A 19,021-nucleotide genomic window follows, 5' to 3' on the forward strand; every position below is an offset into this window, starting at 1 on the left:
TTAGGAACAATGAAAAAACTATATTGACATAAATCCCAAATTGAGAAATCCCAAGTTGAGCCATTTAGAACATGTGTGCCGTCAGTTTTGTTTCCTGTTATAGTATCTCTTCTAAAGGGCAGCCCAGTGAGCAGAGCTGCCCACTCCCAGACCCCACTAGGTCAGCAGCAAATTCACATGATGTGAAGGAACAGAAAGCAGTGAGGAAACAACATCCTGCTGGTCCAGTTGCCAGAATTTTTTTTTTTATTATTAAAGTTAATGGGAGCCACTCACTCTGCTGCAAGACCCTCACGTACCAAACAGCTTACATGCTAATGGGGTCCCCATGAGCTGTACCCTCAGGAGGCAGGTGCCAGATACTCTACTAAGTGCTTTGCTCACATTACCTCACTTAACTGAACGGAACCTCTGCAACTGTGCCGTGATCCAAGTAACCTGATCCCCATCTGAACAAGGAGGTGAAGGAGAAGTCACTTGCTTACTGTCACAGAGCTGATAAGCGCTGCAACCCAGGAATCAGAAGCAACTCTGTCAGGCTGCAAAGCATGTCAGTTGGGACCCAGTGATCTACTACCAAATGTGCCAGTGCCGGTACTGAGTGCAAATCACTCAGCTGCTCTAATATAAGCTCCCTGGATTAAAGGCCCAGAGAGGGAAAGTACCTGGAACAAGATCACACAGCCTGTTGGTGGCTAGGTCCAGCCAACAGGTCCATCCCTGTCAGACTGTCCTTCTGATAGATAGCACCTCCCCTCACAGAAAGTCCCCAAAACCCTCAGAATAAATGCCCCAAGTCAAGCTTTCCTAAGGAACACTGCAATGTTATAAAAATCCTAAAGTACCTTTTAGAGTTGAGCGACAGCAAAACAGGAGGACTTTATCACTCTCCTTTCTTGCAGCTACCACTGGTCTGAATTCACATAAGTAGCTCCTTGTGCCTGCACTCCCAGGGACCTCTTCTCTAAGTGACAGAAGCCCAGGAACATTGAGGTCCTGGGCCCAGGCCAAGCAGAGCTGAGCTCAACAGGCTGGAAAGCAGGCAGCCCTGACACTCTTTTATCTAACACTGCTCACCCTGAAGGAGCAGTAAACGCAGTTTCACACACAATCCCACTGCTTGCTGTACAAGAGCTAGTGGAATAAGGCCTGAGCATTTGGATGTACCCCTACACCCTGATTTTTATGATCCCTGGGGCAAACCCTATCACCCGCATGCAGGTCAGTTTATAGTGGAATCCAACCACCTCTCCCCCTTCCCAAATTAGCCAGCTAACAGCCAACAGTCTGCTATAATACATAATACCACTTACAGCCACCACCAGGCCTGCCAGGTAATGTATGCTTGGTGTTGGAAGCTCTATTGGAGAAGCAGCCCTAATGGGCCTCCTGCCATCCTCAGGAGCTTCAAACCCCAATACACTAACACCCCAGAGTAGCAACTCCAGGAGAATTCTGTTCTAACCGAGGCTCCCCTGGTTACGGTAAGCCCCGGCTCGGCCTGAGACGGGAGGAAGCCTGCTTCACCTCCCTAGGTAGATCCCAGGAGGGAGCACTCGCCCAGCTCCTGTCAGCCTAGCCACGCGGCCAGAGCTGCTGGACCTCAGGCTTTAGGCAACGCCTGGGTTCCTAAGGATGCTGTGCAACAGGGATGCTCTATTTAAAGTACAGTCACTCATTCTGGGCGGTGTTTTTAAAGTAAAAAAATCAAAGGAGAATGCATGCAATAGCAGCACCAACATTTAAAGAGCTAAATAATCTAAGAATATTCACAATTCCCCACTTGCTGAGTACACTTGAGGACTGAGAGGTAGAGGTCATAGCTTTCAGAGTCCTCACTGTCTCTGAGGTGGGCAGCAAGACAGAGTGGAATCCTAGAGCCATGACCTTACTCTAGTTCCTACCGTGCACTCTCCTCGTCAATAAGCTGGGGCTATCGACATCTCTCTTGGTATCACAGTGAAATATCAAGTGAGAAAAAGGAAGTCATCCTCTAACATAGAGACTGGCACATACTAAGCCATAAATTAACGCTCACTTCCATCTTCGATGCTTTTTAATGAACTTCCTTTCTTTAGTATCAAGCATTTCTTTTCTCGTCTCTTTTATTAATTTCTCAAATTCTTCTTTCAAAATGAACAACCCAGAGGTTCTCCTATTCTAGTAATTCAGTATATTTTCCCTAAGGACATGTGTGGAGAAGACATGAAGATGTAAGTCCAGTGGTGGTCACTACTGCATTGTTTGTGACCTTCAACGAAAGTAACACCTGCTAACTAGAATTCCATTACAGCATTTAAAATGAAAGAGGTAGTTTAGTAGGTGCAAGTACAAGGAAAGAGCTTTAAGGTTTAACTTTACATAGTATGATCAAACATGGATATAATGTGGATTAAGCAAAGAAGAAGAAAAAAGGGAAAACACTCATAGACATGAACCACAGAGTGGTGATTGCCGGGGGGAGGGGGGGTATGGGGGGACAAATGCTGATGGACCGAGACTTGACTTGGCGTGGTGCACACACAATGCAGTGCACAGAGGATGTGCTGTGGGATTGTGCACCTGAAACCTGTATAATTTTGTTAACCAGTGTCACCCCAATAAATTCAATGAAAAGGAAAAAAACTTTTTAAATTTTAAATATAAATTTTAAAAATTATAAATATAAAAGCTCTGGTGCCCAAATAGCTTACCAGTGGGGAAGAAAATAAGGAGTAAGGATGGGAGGACGGGGTCAGCAGAATAACGGCCCCATGTCCATCCTAACCCCCAAATCTGTGATATGTTGCTTTACATGGCCAAAGGGGATTGGGAAATGTGACTAAATTAAGGGTATTGAAGATGTATGTACACATACACACATACATACAATGAAATATTACTCAGCAATGAAAAGAATAAAATCTTGCCATTACGACAATGTGGATGGAGCTATAGAGAATTCAAAGTGAAATAAGTCAGGCAGAGAAAGACAAATACCATATGGTTTCACTTATATGTAGAATCTAAAAAATCCAAACAAATAAAACAGAAACAGACTCATAGAAACAGAGACCAAAGGGATGGTTACCAGAAGGGAAGGGGTGAGGGAATGGGTGAAAAGGGGAAGGGGAATATAGTCAATAATATTGTGATAAGTTTACATAGTGACAGATGATTACTAGAGTTAGTGGGGTGATCACATTGTAAGGTATAAAAATGTCAAGTGACTCTACTGTACACCTGAAACTAATATAACCAATATAAGGTTGTATACCAACTGCACTTACATTTAAAAAAATTTTTAATAAGTTAAGGATACTGAGATGGGAAGAGTATCCTGGATTACCCAGGTGGGCCCAATCTAATCACACAGATCCTTAAAATCAGAGACCCTTTCCTGGATTTGACTACAGAAAAATAATCAGAGAGAAGATAAAGAAGAAACCATGAGCCAAAGAATACTGGCAGCCCCTGGAAGCCAGAAAAGGCTGAAAGCCTCAGACTCACTGATTTTAACCCAGGGTGATCCATGTCGGGTTCTGATCTACAAAAGCATAAGATAAATTTGTGTTGTTTCACAACCAGCACTATCATGGCGGTAATTAATTACAGCAACAATAGAAACTAATACAGGGGAGGAAAGAGGGTAAATTACTTATAATTTTATATCTTATTTACTATATATACACTGCTTTTATTTTAACTCTTACTTAGTTGGGGACGAAGGGGAGAAATTCTTTGTCCAGTTTCTTAGTCATGATTCCCTGACTACAAAAGCTTTCACATAGCACTCAGCTCCTCCTGCTTGAAAAATCCAGGCTTCCTCTCTTCCACAGAGAACAAAATTCTACTTACACACAGAGGCTAATTCAAATGTCATCCCCTAGGTTAGGGCTTCCTCCTAAGGGTCTCCCCTGTAGCTGAATTTAAGGGAGCTGTGCATAGCTTGGTTCACGTGCTGTATGGTGAACTCCTTGAAAACAGGGCTTGAGGCTCATTTGTCTGGGCAAACCCAACACCTCATAATAGGCATGACATGTGGTTAATAATTACTAAGTGTTTGCTCAACTGAAATGACTACTGGATAGCATTAAATCCAAACCAATCTAGTAAATCCCAGTTTTAAGTTAACAAGGAGACTTGTGCTGGGAAAAGACTGTTGCTAGTTATCTCCTATGCATTATCCAGATATCTGTCCCATAAAGGTAGAAGTTATACCCTTCAACCCCACAAATCACAGCCAAGAGTTCAGAGTTTAAATCTTCTTTCAAAATCAAAGTGTGACTCTGATTTACAAAGAATGCTGATTATCAAGAAACAGTGCTTCAGCCCTGGCAAGTGTGGTTGCGCGTTGGTTGAGTGTTGCCCCATGCACTGAGAGGCCACCAGTTCAATTCCCAGTAAGGGCGGGCTCAATCCCAGTGTGGGGCATGCAGAGGCAGCTGAAGTATCGCTCTCACATGGATGCTCCTCTCTCTGTGTCTCTCTCCCTTTCTCTCTCTAAAAATCAATAAAAAATTCTTTAAAAAACAAAAAAAATAACCTTAGGGTCATTAAAAAACAAATAAAGAAACACTGCTTCAGAGTTTGAGGACTTCAAATGTCCAGTATGAATATTCCTATTCCTGCTATAAACATTTGTGAGTTATATTTAAATTAGACTACTTCCTGTAGCGCTGAAATTATCTCTCCCTCCCTCCCTCCCACCAAATCAGAGTTGCTTTCCCAATAGGACATTTTATAATCCATGGGGGGTGGAGGGACAGCGGATGACACTACAGTTGTTACAGCTGAGATTTAAAACAATCCAAAAACTCAAGTCTTTTCCATTAATGGCTCATTTAATGACAAAGGAGCCAGGAGAAAAGATACAGTGGTATTCAATTAAATTTTCACATGCTAAAGACTATACCCACTAAAGTGAGAGCCAGAAGCTTTTGTTTTAATCTCCCAGCAGCATTCAGTTTAACAAATGTTACAGCTCCCAGCTCTATGGTAATAGTTATTTCCATTGCTCAATTAGAGGCCAAAGTACTTAAGAGGCTATGTTCATGTCTGAATGAGACATCTTGTGTAACTAATGACCTTTCAAATCCTTCTCAGTCATAGGCAAGTGGCAGACACTGAATTCTTTACTAGTGGTTAAGCTAAAGACCATTGTTAATTTTTATTTTTTTTTTGGTGGTGGTAGTATTGTTTTCATGTTAAAGTCAGATTTATTGGAGTATAATTTATATACAGTAACCCATTCTTTTTAATGTACAATTCTATGAGTTTTGAAACATACAGTCATGTAATCAACTCCACAATCAAGATAAACATTTTGTTCAACCCAGAAGTTCCTTATGACATTGTAGGCCAATCCTTTCCCCCATCCACAGACAACCACTGATCTGTTTCCTGACCCTATACTTCAGCCTCCTCCATAACGTCATATAAATGGAATTATATATAGTAAGCAAGTACCCTTTTGAGTCTCACAGGATGTACCTTTTGAGTTTGGCTTCTTTCACATGGCACAATGCATTTATTTGGGATTCATCCAAATAGTTGTGTTTGTCTTTTATTATTGCTGAGTAATATTCCATTGATAGATATATTACTTTATTTATCCATTCACTTGCTGAAGGACATTTGAGTTTTTTCCAGTTATGAGCAGTTATGATTAAAGCTGTTAGAAATATTAGTATACAGGTTTTTGTGTGAACAGAGGTTTTCATATCTCGTGGGTAAATACCCAGCTGGAAACCTGCTGGCTCATATAGTACACATATGTTTAACTTTGTAAGAAACTACCTGTTTTCCAAAATGGTTGTACCCTTTTACCTTCCCACCAGCAATGCAATAGAGTTCTTGTCTTTGCCAGGGCTTGGTATTATCTATTTTTGTTTCATTTGCCTGTTTTTTAGCTATCTTAATAGGTATATGGTGGGATCTCATTGTGCTTTTCTTTTAACTTTTGATTTTGAAATAATTTTAGACTCACACAGAAGTTGTGAAATAGTAAAGAGTTCCTGTCTATCCTTTCCCCAGGACTCGTCTTTATCTTACATAACCACAATACAATTAGCAAAAAAAGGAACTTGACATTGTATACTACTAGTAACTAAACTACAGACCTTAATCAGATTTCACTAGTTTTTACATGTACTTTTGTCTTTTTGCATACAGTTCTATAAATTTTTTAATTTATATTTATTGTTAATACTGTTCTATAAAATTTTATCACACATATAGATTCATATAAACACTGTCACAATCACGATATAGATCTGTTCGATCAAAGCACATTATATTTTTAAAAGACCTGTCTGGTTTTACAAACATCAATGGCTGTAAGGGCTATGGTAAACGATAACTTTCTTCTGCCCTTTTCCCTTGACCAAATGAAAAGTCATTTATTGCCCTGGCCTGTGTGGCTCAGTTGGTTGGAGTGTCATCCCATACACCAAAAGGACATACCCAGGTTATGGGTTCCATTCCAGGCTGGAGTGCTTGCGGGAGGCAACCGATCAATGTTTCTTTCTCATATGCTGTTTCTCTCTCTCTGTCTCTCTCCCTTCCTCTCTCTAAAATCAATAATAATAAAAAACAATGATCTATTATCAGGCTGCTATATGTAAACCATTGTTGACAAAGAAGTTCACTTTTTAGGATGAGTGTGTGTCCTGTTCATTCTTTCTTTATTATATGGCAAGCCCAGTGTAAACAGCATGGATAAAATGCTCACCATGGCAGTCCCTGCCTTTAAAAGAATTTAGAGTGGAGAGATATTCACATACACACGCAACAGAAATTGTGACAAGTACTATCCATGAATGAAAAGTAAAAGATTTGCTAAAAGATTAAAACACTATGTGGTATAGACTGGTAACCTAGCCTCGTCCTCAGTATTTGCAGCCTTCCCACAGGAACACGGTGTATCTGAGCCAGTGAGCATTTGCCAAAAACTGAGCTGAGGGAGATCAAGAGTTCAAAAAGAAGCAAGCATCTGCAACAGCTGCTGGGGGAGTCACTAAGAAATCAATAAAAAATGAGGGAGGGGAAAAAAACCTTCCAGAAACAGTTAGTTTGCTGTACATGCTTCTGCCTCTTTCCAGAGAGACCCTAATCTTCCCTAACCTGAAACATAAGCTTCCCAAACACTTTGAGGCCCTCTGCATATGAATCAGTGACCTATGCCAAGGCCAGTGAGGGCTGGCTACAACCCTGAAAGGCCTCCGGAGCTAGCTACTAAGGGAGCCTCCCAGGCTGGCTAAATAGCTGATGAAAGAAAGAAGCTGCTCTTGGCACCTGCATATAGAAATTGTTTACATTTAGTAATTAGTAAATGCAGGAACTCCAAAATCAAAACACTAATTGTTTTCCAATCTTAAAACAGTTGTTTTACAATTATTTTAAATTATCAGAAAATTATTCCACCCATGTTTTCCAAACCTCTATTGCAAATAAATCACCACATGACTTTTCACCAAGACTTTCTCTTAACCAGCACCTTGACCTTTGCCAACCCTGAAGCAGACCAAGATGGTAAGTTAACATAAAAGTAAACTCCCTAAAAAGAAGAGGAGAGGGCACCTCAGGCAGCCACAGACCACAGTAGCCACCCTACTTCAACAACTAGCAAATTTCAGGGACAGCAGCTCAAAGAGCCACCAGGTGATGATCTGAAATATATTAAAACATTAATAGGGACAATCTTCAATCAGTTTTCACTTATAACTTTTTCTATTATGCCCATATATGGCTCATAAATGTTACTACTGTAATGCAAGTTGCTAAAAACACTGAAATCCTCTGATGCAAGGTGCTAAGTAGGAGCAGGCCCCTGGTCCCACAAGTTCAAGTTACACTAAATTGCTTCCACTCTTTGGTTAAATTTATTCCTAGGTATTTTATTCTTTTTGATGCAATTGTAAATGGGATTGTTTTCTTAATTTATCTTTCTGATGGCTCATTATTAGTGTATAGAAACACAACAGATTTCTATATATTAATTTTGTTATCCAGCAACTTTACTGAATTCATTTATTAGTTCTAACGATGTCTTGGTGGAGTCTTTTATCAATTTCTATATATAGTATTATGTCATCTGCAACAAGTGACAGTTATACTTCTTCCTTCCCAATTTGGATTCCTTTTATTTCTTTTTCTTGTCTGATTACTATGGCTAGGACTTCCAATGCTATATAAAATAAGAGGGGTAAGAGTGGGCATCTTTGTCTTCTTCCTGATCTTAGAGGAAATGCTTTCAGGTCTTCACCATAGAGTATTATCTTAGTTGAGGATTTGTCATATATAGCCTTTATTATGTTGAAATATGTTCCCTCTATACCCACTTTGTTGAGAGTTTTTATCATAAATGGATGTTGATGCTTTTTCTGCATCTATTGAGATGATCATATAATTTTTATCCCTCATTTTGTTAATGTGGGTTATCACATTGATTTGCAGATGTTGAAACATCCTTGCATCCCTGAAATAAATTCCACATGATCATGGTGTATGATCATTTTAATGTATTGTTGAATTCAGATTGCTAATACTTTTTTGAGAATTTTGCATCTATGTTCATCAGGAATACTGTCCCGCAATTTTATTTTTTTGTAGTGTCTTTGTCTGGTTTTGGTATCAAGGTAATGCTGGCCTCATAGAATGAGTTTGAAAGCATTCCTCCCCCTCCAATATTTTTAAGAAGAGATATTAATTCTCCTTTGAATGTGTGGTAAAATTCACCTATTAAGCCGGCTGGTCCTGGACTTTTATTTTTAAGTTTTTTATTACTGATTCACTTTTTCATTGCTAGTAAAATTTTCTGTTTCTCCCTGGTTCAATCTTAGAGAGCTGTATGTTTCAAGAAATTTATTCATTTCTTCTAGGTTGTTCAATTTGTTGGCACTTGAAAAGAACGTGTATTCTGCACTCTTTGGATGAAATGTTCTGTATATACCTATTAACTTCATCTGGTATAATGTGTCATTTAAGGCCAATGTTTCCTTACTGATTTTCTGTCTGGATGATCTATCTATTGATTAAATGGGGCATTAAAGTCCCCTACTATTATTGTATAACTGTCAATTTCTCCCTGTATGTCTGTTAATATTTGCTTCATACATTTAGATGCTCCTATATTAAGTGCATAAATATTTATGAATTTATATCTTCTTCATGGATTGACCCCTTTATCATTATGTGATGGCCTTCTTTGTCTCTTTTTAATTTTTTTAAATTTATTTTTTTTGGGGGGGGACATCTATTTGTTGTTCCACTTATTTATGCATTCACTGGTTGATTCTTGTATATGCCCTTGATTGGGGATCAAACCCACAATCTTGGCGTATCGGGAAGTAGCTCTAACCAACTAAGCTACCCAGCCAGGGCTTCTTTGTCTCTCTTAATAGTCACTGTTTTAAAATCTATTTTGTCTGATATGAATATTACTACCCCAGCTTTCCTTTCACTTCTATTTGCATGAAATATATTTTCCCACCCAGTCACTTTCAGTCTGTGTGTGTCTTTCAATCTGAAGTTGAGTTTTGTAGGCAGCATATAGATGGGTCTTGTGTTTTTTTTATCCATTCAGTCACTCTATATCTTTTAATTGGAGCATTTAGTCCATTTACATTTAAAGCAATTATTGATAGATACGTACTTATTGCCATTTTGTTAATTCTTTATTGGTTGTTTTAGAAGTTCTTTGTTCCTCTGTTATTCTCTTGGTTTCCTCCCTTGTGACTTGTTGGCTGTCTTTAGTATTATTTTGGGTTCTTTATCTTTATTTTTGTGTATCTACTGTAGGTTTTTTGGTTTGTGGTTACCATGAGGTTCATATATAGGGTGTCCCTAAAAATGTATACACACTTTGAATACTTATTGAATAATTATTAATTCCAATGGGTTAAATCTGAAAAAAAAAAGAAACATCAATTGAGCTATCAGCTGTTAAGTGTGTATACATTTTTTAGGACAACTTGTATATCAACAAATATATATATACACATACACACACATATGTATATATACATGGCAGTCCCTCAAAGAATCTCTAGTGACAGAGCTCAGCATTTCCTAGGAATGTTTTCAGTGCCTTGTCTTTTCTATGATTACAGTAGTATTACAAGAACGCTGCCTGTGGCCTACAAAGCGTAAAGATTTTGCAGATTGGAAACATCGCTAACATATCACTTTTATCACAAAGTCCTAATCCACACACATTCGCCTGTCAGATCTGTGAGGCCTCTGCAAAGGTATGGTATGCGCCTGCAGAATGAATAAACTATGAAATCAGTCAGCTCAACTAACATCCATTTTGAAATTTAAAATTTTTCAAGTGTCAAAGTCAGTTTAACATTTTATAGACCAAAAACTTGATCCTGCTTTCTACACCTTTTAAGGGGATGTAGAATGTAAAAACGTGGAGTTTACAGGTGATGCCTCTAATTCACAACAGTGAACATCAATTTTCTGCACTATATGTGAGAAGGAAAAGCATCCACACGCATAGATCCACCACTTAATCTTTTATACCCAGTATTCTGGATAGAAAGAAAAATGATCTATAAAAGAAAATAGACTGGGAGGTATAATAAAGGGGTGCTGAGTAAGAACTCTGTTCTTATGAGTTATTCCAAAAGTAGTAATTCCAACTTTCAAGGAAGTAAATATTCAATAGCTTAACTAGAAAAAAAGAAAACACAGGCAAAAGTGTAAGCAGAGAGTATGAGATATGAGTACAGATGTGAATAAGCTAGCTTCCAAATAAATCACTACCTTCAATATTTTCCTATCCCTAGGTGAAATAAAGTAATTTATCACGTAAAATTTAAAGGGTTTAAGAAAATTTATAAAACCATGTACAGAAAAAAACTGATTTTAAAATATGGCTTGGGCAATACTAATTTAGGAACTGTGGTAGACTAAAATTTGCAGGGCCCTTCTGATATACTATAATTAGATTCTGAATAAATTATTTTACAAAATATTTCTTAATGCATTTGGTTAAGCTCCAGGTAAAGAAACAAAGCCCAGGAGGAAATGGCAGGAACAGTGCACTGAAACCTGAGCAAAGAAGGCAGGAGTTGCCCTGGAGGCAACTATGAATACCAGCAATGGGATAGGCAATCTAGACTTTCAGCTTTCAGCAATGTGGGGAAAGCCCAACCTAAAACCAGGATTCCTAAAGGGAACAAAAGTGGTCCTGCATCTGTAAGTATCCTCCTGGCTCCTACTACAAACACACAGAAATTTCAAGAAAACCTCAAGATTCTAAGGTAAAATTATCAAACAAATATTAGCACATAATCAAAACTGCACACTAGGAAACAAACCACAAGCACCGATTTAGACCTCCAAGGATTTCAGATACCAGCATTTATCAAATAACTCTCTTTGGTGTTGTTTAAAGATATGAAAAATGGAGTAAAAAATGAACAAACAGAAAGAGACCATCAAAAAATACTCACGCAGATATGAAGCAGAAATAAAGCTTTTAGAAATGAAGAAATATAATCACTGAAATTAAAAACTCCAGAGATGGGTGAAATAAAAGACTCAACACAGCTGAATAGAAAATTACTGAATTAGAAGCTAAATCTTAAGAAATTACCCAGAATGAAACAAAGAAAGACAAGGAAGAAAATATCAAATACAAATGAAAAAACATAAAAAATAAAAAGTGAAGTTCTAACATCTATTTAATCAAAACCAGGAGACAACTGAAATGATGAAAGAGAGCCAGTATTCAAAGTATTAACAGCTGAGAAACTGTCAGAGCTGATGAATAACATGAATCCACACATACAAGAAATGCAGCAAATATAAACAGGATAAAAACCAGAAAGTTGCACATAACATTGTAGTGAAACTGCAGAACCCCAATGACAAATAAACTATCTCAAAGTAAGCCAAATCACCTACTAAAAAATGGCAAATGAAAGACTACTAATAGGTTTCCTAAGAACAAAAATGAAAGCCATAGGACAGTGCAATAAATAGTATGTTCACAATACTGGTAGGAAACAACTGTCAACTAAGAACTCTGAGAGTGAAATAAAGATGTTTTCACATAAATCAAATTTGATAAATGTTACCACCAAGAGATTCTAAGGGGAAAAAATCTGAAGAAGGCAAGTGTCACCAGAGGAAAAGTATAAGATGCAAGAAGGGAAGAAAAGCAAGAAATCGTAAACATACAGTTAAACAGATACCATATCTAAACAGTAATAATTACTTAATTTGTATAGTGAATCATAGAACTGAAACAATGAAAAGAACACATAAGCACAGAAGGAGACAGTCTTCATTAGGTGTCCTATGAGTTTTGTATTATTCCAGAAGGGGATTAAAATACCTTAACTACTGATTGACTTTAAAACTGTTAAGAATACACTTTCAGCACAATCATTAGAAGAACAGAAATAGGACACATGAGTTCCAAATAAGCAAAGAAAAAAACATTTGAATGAGAACAAAAATTTCTATCCAAATGAAAAAAATTAAATTAGCAATAAAAAACACACAGAGTTAAAAGAAAGATAGTGATAGACTGTGTTTCAAAAAACAAAATAAAAAAACTAAAACAGAATCAGCACTGCACTAGCCATATAAGACTAAAAAATTTCTCAACATTAAAGTCATGAACTGTTTTCCAAAGATACCAAAAAGAAAGATGCTCAATGTTAGCATTAATCAGGAAAATGCAAATTAAGACCACATGCATATGCTATTTTATATGTGCCAGACTGGCAACAGAATACCAAAAGTTGGAAGGAAGTGGAGCAACAGATAAACTCTAACAGATTTTCACAACAGAATTTTTTTTAACATTAAAAATTAATTTACTGTTATTGCATACAAGTGAATTTTAACAACATAACCGAGTGAAAAATGCAAGTTGTAGAACACTTCACCCAATGTACCACTCTTATCAAGCTTAAAAACAAACAAAACTAATCAACATACTGTTTGGATATATACATAGTAATTATGTGCCAGAATAGAAATTAACTACCAACACTCAGAATACTATTTCGTTCAGCTAATTTTTACTTTTGGCACAAGACTTTCTCAATGAAGGAAGCAGTTTACTGGTCTATGTTCTAGAGCAAGCTCTTCATCTCGTCTCAGACTGACACAGGCAGCGCTGACCACGGCTACTCAATTCCAGAGAAGAGGGCTGGCCTTAGAACTGTAATCTTTTAGACTGAAGAGCCTCAATCAAAAGTATTTCCAGATCAAAGGGAAAGGCCTGGCCCCAAATGACTCTCCCAGGCCTCCTTAGAACCTTTCCTAATAATTTCTTCTATAAAATTAAATTATTATTAATAGCTTTGGTTAAAGATGAAAAATGGGATTACACTAAGGTAGCGACTGTCCTTAACACAGGTGGTCTTTTTCCTTTTAAATGTAATGTTTAAATGTTAAACTTTTAAATGTGCTGGTTTAGCCCGGCCGGGCGTGGCTCAGTGGTTGAGCATCAACCTGGGATCCAGGCGATCCGGGTTCGATTCCCAGTCAGGGCAGATGCCCAGGAATTGTGGGCTCTATCAATGACTCTCTCATCATTGATGTTTCTATCTCTCTCTCTCTCCCTCTCCTTTCCTCTCTCTGAAATCTATAAAGATATATTTAAAAAATAATAAATAAATAAATGTGCTGGTTTATGTGACTTCAGGTCCAGCAGCACCTTTTCTGTCACTTCTGTGACTCAGGTGGACATTATTTCCTGTGCCCTTTTGTTTATGAATTTCAACCAACCTGGCCCATGTTGTCTTCCTCCTCCTATGAGGAAGCTGACTCCTTCAGTCCTTTTTCCTCCAAAACCTCAGCTGGTGGTTTTGACCTGGGACACCTCGAAGGCTTGGAAGATACCTCTACCCATCAGAGCCTCACACACAATCTCAGAGCCAAGCAGGAGCTATTCTTAAGAACTTCAGGTCCATGAGACATTTGGGAATGGGTAGAACAATGAGTTTGACTTACATGCTCTTTCATACACCCTCTACTTTGCTCCCATTTCACTGTTCTTGAAATTCAGAGAATCCACAACTCCTCAGTCACTGAAGCTTTGCCTGGAACAAGACAGACAGGAAATGAGAAAGAGGGCAACCAGAAAGAACCAAAGGGCCTACTGGGGAAAGAATCCCTCTTCTAGAATTAATCTTGACATTTAAAAGAAAAAAGAGCTCCTGGAGCTAAGGAAAATCTCTACCTTAGGCTAAGCCATTATTCATCTTTAACCACAACTACTAACAGCAATTTAATGTTTGTACAGGAAACCATTATTATTTACAAAAAGCTTTTGCATGCATCTTCTCATCTGAGCCTTAAGATCTTGAAAATAGGTACGTAGTATTTTAAAATGCAGCAGCCAAACTTCCCAAAGGTTAGAGAACTTTCCACGGCCATTCAGCCAGAAAATACCAAAGGAGGAATTAGAACCACCTCTATGACTCCTTGTTCTAAATTCTTCTATGGCACAAAATGATATAATGGCTTCAACTTGAAAAGAAGTCTTATTATTTCTTCTTGCACTAGATTTACTTTCTTAGCCAATAGACACAGAAATGGCTTTGCCTGCTGAATGATAAAGATACTGTGTGACAGGATTAAATGTTTATTTACCAGAGACAACCCAAAGAGTAGAAAATCCACACCAAGACAGTTAAGAAACACATGTATCTTTTTTGAATATTCTTTTCTCTTTAAGTCATTGTTATATTGCCAGGACTTTTTTTTTAACTTGAAAATAACTTCAAGCTTATAGAAAAGTTGTAGAATAGTACTAGTTCAAAGAATACCATATGTTCTTTACCCAAATTCACCTATTATTAACACTGAACCCATTAATCATTCACTCTGTCTACAGACACATTCACTCAACATTTTTTCCTGAGCCATGTGGAGATAAGTTCCATACATCATGGTTCTTCACATCTAAATACTCGTGAATTTATTTCTTAAGAACAGAGGAATTCTTAAATAGCCATAATGTTATTATCAATCTTAGATTTAATACTGACACAATACTTTTATCTACCACCATTTTCAACTAACCCAACCCACATTAGAGCATTTCTTTTCCTCCAACTGGGGATCCCAGCTCAGGGTTAGGTATTGCACTTCACTGCCTTTAATCCGAAACACACAGCTTTCCTTTGTCTTTTATTACACTGATGCTTTACAAAAATACAGTCCTCCCCCTTTTTTATATGAATAAAACACTTCCTTTTGACTTGTCTGACATTTCCTCCTGACTTAATTCAAGTCATGCACTATCAGCCAAAAAAACCACACAGGCGATGTTTTCTTCTGCAGGTGTCATATTTGAAAACACATACCATCCACCTGACCCTCCTTGGCAATGTTAATTTTGATCATCCAGCCAAGGTTTTGTCTAATTTCTCCAATGGAAAATTATTATTTTTTTCCCTTGCAACTAATAAGTAATCTTTAGGGAGATACTTTAAGACCGTGAAAATATCTTGTCCCTCAGCGAAACTCCCCCCTAGCTTTAGCAGCCACTGGTGATCCGTGCCTGATCGAAACCTGACTGGGATGGCCACAGCATTCCCTCCACATTGTCAGTCATTACTCAGTACTGTACATTATTTGTCTACTTCTCTACTTATGATCAATATGGATGTCTGAAGGCCTACTTTTTCCAGGGTTTATAATTTATCGCTGGACTTAATTTTTGGTGCTCAAACGGTCTCTGACTTAGCCAGTGGGCACCCCATTAAACTGACTCCTTTATCTTTGTAACATGCGCCCATCATTTTTTTTTTTAATCCTCACCTGAGGATATTTTTTCCATTGCTTTTCAGAGAAAGTGGAAGGGAGAGAAACATGGATGTGAGAGAGACACATCGATTGGTGGCCTCCCGCACACGCCCTGACAGGGCTGGGGACCAAGCCTGCAACGGAGGCATGTGCCCTTGGCCAGATTCAAACCTAGGACCCTTCAGTCCGCGGGCTGATGCTCTAACCACTGAGCAAAACCGGCCAGGCTCCCATCATTTTTCCTTACTGTTATATCCTTACTTGCTAACATTTAAATTTAAAAAAAAAGTTCTGGGTTCAGCCTGGCTTGCATGACTCCGTGGTTGGGCACTGACCTATGAACCAGTAGGTCACAGTTTGATTCCCAGTCAGGGGACATACCCGGGTTGTGGGCTTGATCCCCAGTAGGTCACAGTTTGATTCCCAGTCAGGGGACATACCCGGGTTGTGGGCTTGATCCCCAGTAGGGCAGGAGGCAGCCAATCGATCGATGACTCTCTCTCATCACTGATGTTTCTCTCTCTCTCTCTCTCTCCCCCTCCCTCCCTCCCTCTCTCTTCCTCTCTGAAATCAATAAAAACATATTTTAAATTTTTTAAAAATAAAGTTCTGGGCTCATCTTATACCTACCCCATCTCTTATCTGAACACAGTCATTTCTCCAAAAAGCCCCGATTCCTTTCAGTGGAGAATGTTGTCAGAGGCCAAGATCTAGTATAGCATGGCTTTAAAGGCGCTGTCTATTTGTATTGATTACTTTTCATTTTAAACATGAGTCCCATTTACCTGCTTCTTTGCATGCTTCTTTTCTATTATAAGGTAGACAATAAGAAGGTATTCGGTTTGATTCCAATGGCAGTTAAATTACTGGCAGATCCTCTTAATCCTGTCAGACTTGGTTTCATACTTGGTTAAGACAGGCCTGTTTCAGTTGTGTCCACAGTTCTGGCATCTGGCCCTACTCTAAGGCACGGTCCTTACTCCTAAGACGTGGTCTTTCTGGTATCTTGGTGCTCAGCACGGCCTCTCCACCCTCGCTAGGCCAGAACTCTCCACTTCCCTCAGGACTCCATGACCTCTGGCATGGCCACTCTTCCAAACCTGGCAGCAGCTGCTCTCTGCTACATCTCACCTACTACACATACACATTCCAGCTTCTGGCCTCCCCGAGCATGGCTCCCGCCTCCGCAGTGCCCAGCCTCCTGGGAAGCCCCGTACTCCATGAGACCACCGTGCTCCCTAAGGGTCCCCGCCCAGGACAAAGGCTGGAAAAGTGCTGGAGCAGAGCGCCAGGGCAGATGTGGTTGTCACCTCATGTGATTCTCTTCTCACGAGGATCACAGCCCTGGCTGCCTGCTGCCCAGTGACGAACAACAACTGCCTCACATGGTGTCCAGTTTACACAGAAGGGCAAGTCCAGCGCCAGACCCCTCGTCTCCTCTCTGCCTTCAACATCAGTGATGCTTAAGCATCGCAGGGCTGCTCTACTGAAGGGGTTAAGACTCAAACGCTTTGAGCATATAGTAAATGCTCTTTATTTAAACATTTCAAAGAAACTCTAACAATCTGTTTCTTAGAAATGTTTGTGTTTACTTTTATTGCAGGGCTGTGGCAAGAGAAATGCTCTTGAGCCATCAGGCAGTTCCAAATAAAACGACAGGAAAATGTCTCTATTCCTTCCACAAAGCTGACACTCACTTCAGACAGCCAGCTGGCTATCACTGCAACACATATTTACATTGATTTCTATTACTCTTCCTCCAAGTGGCATAACAAAATACTATCATCTATCCGAAGAAATGAAAGTCAGTTGCTAGCCTGCATTTTTCGTTTATGTGCATGTACTTAGGGGTGGGGAGAAAATTCCTTGTCCCATAAATCATTTGCTGATGTATTTCCATTTCTACTTCTGACCACTAGTGAGAAAATAATTAGGAAAAAAAAGCCAAAAAGAAAACTTGCAATCCAGACACAAAGTTAATCAAGGGGAAATTGCCTAACAAGAATATACTGTGAGAGAAGATAATTTTGCAATTACAGGAAAATGGAGAATAGTCAGTCATTCTTCCCTGCACAAACCAGCAGATCTGCGCCCCCAGCACACATGCACAAGCACATTCCAAACAGTGTGCCAGGCAGGAATGTGGGGCAACTTCCCTCTACTCCCTGGGCAGATTTTCTCCATGTTAGAAATGCACGTTGCAGCCCACCTAACCCATCTTCTCAAAGGGAATCGATGCATAGCAAGTGAGTGTTTGCTTGTCTCCTGGCCCTCCTCACTGTCGGGTCACTCCCTATCTAAAGGGACTCTTAGATCAGTCTTCTCATAGGACTCAGTGTCTCCATGTGGACCCTGTTGAATTCTGTTTCCTCATGTCAGCCAGCTCTACAAATTCTTCTGTGGTTCCCCATTTCCCAGGAATACAGTCAGAGCCCCTTGGCTCAATAAAACAAACCCGCCATCATCTGCTCCCTGCTAACCTTTCTATTTCATCTCCTGGCACTTTCTGTCCCATCCAAGTGACCTGGTAGGGCAAATCTCTATCATCCAGTTTAGTCACAATGTCCCTTGGGAACACTGAGGAGTAATTTACAAATTGCTATAGTTATTCAAAAGTGACTAGATTTCCACAACAAACTGGGGTCTTGACACCGGTGAAAAGGAAGTAGCATCACTGTTACGAAGTAACAAAATGTGTGCTGGGGTGAGAGTGCACAGAGAAGAACAGTGTAAATCGAAACAGCCTTTTCTAATTTTGCTTCTAGCAGAGCATTCTTATCTCAAATAGCAAATCGATGACTCTCACACTTTCTGATTTATGGTTTTCTATGTGTCACCAAGATAAAAAAAAAAAAGGGCAGCAAAAAGGTTCACTGTGTAACTCCTAAGACTTGAAACTGCTTCTAATACTTCAGAATATAAACTCCATCCCTGAGGGAAAAGCACATGTTTTTGGTCACTACTGTATCCTCAGCACAATACACGGCCGGGTGTACCGAAGGCCTTCAACAAATAAGGGTGGCTGTTCATACCCAGCACAACACAGATATGCAGAGAAAAGGCGTGAAGACCTGCCTGAGGAAGGATTATTTATCCCATTCCAGCAGGCCTCAGCACCAAACTGCTCTTTGGAACCTACCAGTTATAAAAATGTGAGATTACAGGAAAATTTTTTTTGAATGAACAACACATAATATGCTTTGGGGGCAAAAAATGCGTCCCAAACCCCTCTGACTATTCAAAATATTTGCCAATATTC

At 39.2% G+C, this 19,021-nt stretch overlaps 1 protein-coding gene across 13 annotated transcripts in view; it reads right to left on the reverse strand.

Annotated features, from left to right (window-relative positions):
• The window catches only part of SGMS1 (sphingomyelin synthase 1), a 225,450-nt gene that overhangs the window by 134,654 nt on the left and 71,775 nt on the right, over nt 1-19,021 (reverse strand). For 9 of the 13 annotated variants that reach the window (XM_081157505.1, XM_081157514.1, XM_081157515.1 and 6 more), the window contains one exon: nt 13,963-14,051. The exons of the other annotated variants lie outside the window; for them this stretch is intronic. The gene's annotated coding sequence lies outside the window, so the exon portion shown is untranslated. The remainder of the gene's footprint in view (nt 1-13,962; nt 14,052-19,021) is intronic. 13 annotated transcript variants of the gene reach the window in all.

The sequence above is a fragment of the Miniopterus schreibersii genome, assembly GCF_964146895.1.
Source record: "Miniopterus schreibersii genome assembly, chromosome: 14".
Taxonomy (NCBI): domain Eukaryota; kingdom Metazoa; phylum Chordata; class Mammalia; order Chiroptera; family Miniopteridae; genus Miniopterus; species Miniopterus schreibersii.